Genomic DNA, 4,219 nt, shown 5'->3' on the forward strand with positions numbered 1-4,219 from the left:
ATCTTGGCTGTTCTGTCTCCTAGCTGTGGGACGTTGGCATGCTATAGAATGTCTCTGTTTCCACATCTGTAAAATATGAAGGATAAAAACTAGTTGGTAGGTTTGTGAGAATTAAATGATATTGTGAGTTACATAATCATAAGTTACTTCTCCCAGTTGCTCCAATCCTGAAAGTTTTGAGGGTTGTCTATGCAAGACAGGCAAGAAGCAGAAATGCTGGGAAATGGGCACACGGTAAAATTATGTGTCCTGATTCCCCTTGTGACTGGGGAGGACCTTGTGGGTTGTGCGTAGAAGGGATATGTCTCCCTTCTGGGCTGGAATATTCAGTTACTAGATAAGACCCTGCTGAGCTCTCTTCCTTGCCACTGGCTACCTTTGTGGTGATGGCTGCTCCATTAGCCTGGTCCCCAGAGTGACTCTGATGAGTAGAGTATCATGGACATGTAGTGTGATCAAAAAATGTATCTCTGCTGCCTTACACCACTGATATTTTGATGCTGGTTGTTATGCCAGTAGAACCTAGCTTATCCTGACTGATAAAATTCATCTTCATATTACTGAATTTCCCTCTTTTGAAATTCACACATCTTCATGGTAAGACCGTGTTCACCAATGTAAGTTTCTGCTTACAAGTTCTGAATTTACTGTTAGGAGCAGTAGAGTGTCTGATTCGGTGGTGACATGTCCCAGAGGACTTTTCTCAACTGCAACATCTCTTTCATTATTTGATTTAAGCAGCATTGAGTTTTTGGGCCAGTACCTGCTCCAGAGAGGTCAGTCAAGGATGTCAGAAAAGATATTTTATTTTAAATTATGTGTTTATGACTCTGAGCTTTGTATTTCTGCTCTGACTTCCCCTTTGAACTACAGATTTAGTAACCAATCATTATTTGATGACTGCTTTGATGTTTCTTTTAGTTTTTTAATTTTAATTTTTTTTATTGAATCATAATTGATTGTACATATCTGTGGGGTACAGCATAATTTTTTTATTGAATCATAATTGGTTGTACATATCTGTGGGGTACAGCATTGAATATCAATACCTGTGTGCAATATGTGATCCTCAAATCAGAATAATTAGCATATTCAACATTATACTGATTCTTTATATTTCTGTGGTATTGGTTATAATATCTACATTTTTGTTTCTGATTCTTCTTATTTGGGTCTTCTCCCTTCCTTTTTATTTGGTTGACCTACCTAATGGTTTGTCTATTTTGTTTATCTTCTCAAAAAAACACAACTTTTTGTTTCATTGATCCTTTGCATCATTTTTTGGTTCTCTATATAATTTAGTTCTGCTCTGATCTTATTTATTTATTTCCATTTATTAACTTTGGGATTGGATTGTTCTTATTTTTCTACTTCTTTTATTTTTTATTATTTATTTATTTATTTTTAAATTTTATTTTATTTTGTCGATGATTATTGTGTCCAATTACCGAAACCTCCCTCCCTCCCAACAATGTCCTTTCTGTTTGCTTGTCGTATCAACTTCAACGAATTGTAATTCTTGTGTCTTCTTCCTCTCTCCCCCCCACCCCGGTTGTTTGTATATTTATTTATTTTTAGCTCCCACAAATAAATGAGAACATGTGATATTTCTCTTTCTGTGCCTGACTTGTTTCACTTAATATAATTCTCTCTAGGTCCATCCATGTCATTGCAAATGGCAGTATTTCATTTTTTTTTATAGCAGGGTAGTATTCCCTTATGTAGATATACCACATTTTCCGTGTCCACTCATCTGATGATGGACATTTGGGCTGGTTCCAACTCTTGGCTATTATAAAGAGTGCTACAATGAACATTGGAGAACAGGTATACCTTTGACTTGATGATTTCCATTCCTCTGATTATGTTCCCAGCAGTGGGGTAGCTGGGTCATATGGTAGATCTATCTGTAATTGTTTGAGGAACCTCTATACCATTTTCCATAGAGGCTGCACCATTTTGCAGTCCCACCAGCAATGTATGAGAGTTCCTTTTTCTCTGCAACCTTCCCAGCATTTATCATTCACAGTCTTGGATATTAGCCATCCTAACTGGGGTGAGATGGTATCTAGGTGTACTTTTGATTTGCATTTCCCGGATGTTGAGTGATGTTGAGCATTTTTTCATATGTTTGTTGGCCATTTGTATATCTTCCTTTAAGAAATGCCTATTTAGCTCTTTTGCCCATTTTTTAATTGCGTTGCTTGTTTTTTTGTTGTAAAGTTGTTTCAGTTCCTTGTATATTCTGGATATTAATCCTTTGTCAGTTTTATATTTTGCAAATATTTTCTCCCACTCTGTTGGTGGTCTTTTAACTCTGTTAATTATTTCTTTTGCTGTACAGAAGCATTTTAGTTTGATATAATACCATTTGTTTATTTTTCCTTTGGTTGCCCATGCTTTTGGGGTTATATTCATGAAGTCTGTGTCCAGTCCTACTTCATGAAGTATTTCTCCTATGTTTTCTTAAAGAAGTTTTGTTGTTTCAGGGTGTATATTTAATTCCTTAATCCATTTTGAGTTGATTTTAGTATATGGTGAGAGGTATGGGTCTAGTTTAATTCTCCTGCATATTGATATCCAGTTATCCCAGCACCATTTGCTGAAGAGGCAACCTCTTCCTCAGTGTATAGGCTTGGTGCCTTTGTCAAAGATCAGATGGCTGTAGGTGTGTGGGTTGATTTCTGGATTCTCTATTCTATTCCATTGATCCATGTGTCTGTTTTTATGCCAGTACCATGCTGTTTTGGTTATTACAGCTTTGCAATATATTTTAAAGTCAGGTAGTGTTATGCCTCCAGCTTTATTTATTTATTTATTTTTGCTCAGAATTGCTTTGGCTATGAGTGGTCTTTTATTATTCCATATAAATATCTGGATAGTTTTTTCCTTTTCTGAGAAAAATGTCATTGGAATTTTGATGGGGATTGCATTGCATTGAATAGGAGTGGTGAGAGTGGGCATCCTTGTCCAGTTCCTCTTCTTAAAGGAAAAGCTTTCAGCTTTTCACCATTCAAGATGATATTGGCAGTGGCTTTATCATATATGGCTTTAATTATGTTGAGATACTTTCCATCTATACCTAACTTATAGATGGTCTTTGTCATGAATGAATGTTGAATTTTATCAAATGCTTTTTCAGCATCTATAGAGATGATCATATGGACCTTGTGTTTGATTTTATTGATATGGTGTTTCACATTTATTGATTTGTGTATGTTGAACCAACCTTGCATCCCTGGGATGAATCCCACTTGATCATGGTGTATAATTTTACACATCTGTTGCTGTATTCTGTTAGCTTATATTTTATTGAGGATTTTTGCATCTATATTTATCAAGGATATTGGCCTGTAGTTTTCTTTTTTAGTTGTGTCTTTACCTGGTTTTGGTATCAGGGTGATGTTTGCTTCATAGAATGAGTTCGGGAGAATTACCTCTGTTTCAATCTTTTGGAATAGTTTGTAAACAATTGGTGTCAATTCCTCTTTGAATGTTTGGTAAAATTCTGCTGTGAATCCATCTGGTCCTGGGCTTTTCTTTGTTGGGAACCTTCCAATAACAGCTTCAATCTCCTTTATTTTTACTGATCTGCTCAGTTTTTCTGCATCTTCTTGGCTCAGTTTTGGTAGATTGTGTGTGTCCAGAAATTTATCCATTTCCTCCAGATTTTCAAATTTGTTGGCATTTAGTTGTTTATAGTAGTCTTGAATGATTCCTTGTATTTCAGATGTATCAGTTGTAATATCACCTTTTTCATTTCTAATTTTTTTATTTTGATCTTCTCTCTTCTTTTTTTAGTTAGCTGTACTAATAGTTTGTCAATTTTATTTATCTTTTCAAAAAACCAACTTTTTGATTCATTGATCTTTTGTATTGTTTTTTGGGTTTCAATTTCATTAAGTTCTGCTCTGATCTTAATGATTTCTTTCTGTCTGCTAACTTTGGGTTTGGATTGTTCTTGTTTTTCTAGTTCTTTAAGGTGAAGTGTTAGGTTGTTCACTTACCATCTTTTCATTCGTCTGAAGTAAGCGTTTAATGTGATAAATTTCCCCCTTAGTACTGCTTTTGCAGTATGCCACAGGTTTTGGTATCTGTATCACTGTTTTCATTAGTTTCAATAAATTTTTTGATTTTCTGTTTGATTTCTTCTTGGACCCATAAGTCATTAAGTAGAATGTTGTTTAATTTCCATGTGTTTGTATAGTTTCCAGAATTT

Source organism: Galeopterus variegatus, unplaced genomic scaffold (assembly GCF_000696425.1).
Source record: "Galeopterus variegatus unplaced genomic scaffold, G_variegatus-3.0.2 Scaffold1291, whole genome shotgun sequence".
NCBI lineage: Eukaryota > Metazoa > Chordata > Mammalia > Dermoptera > Cynocephalidae > Galeopterus > Galeopterus variegatus.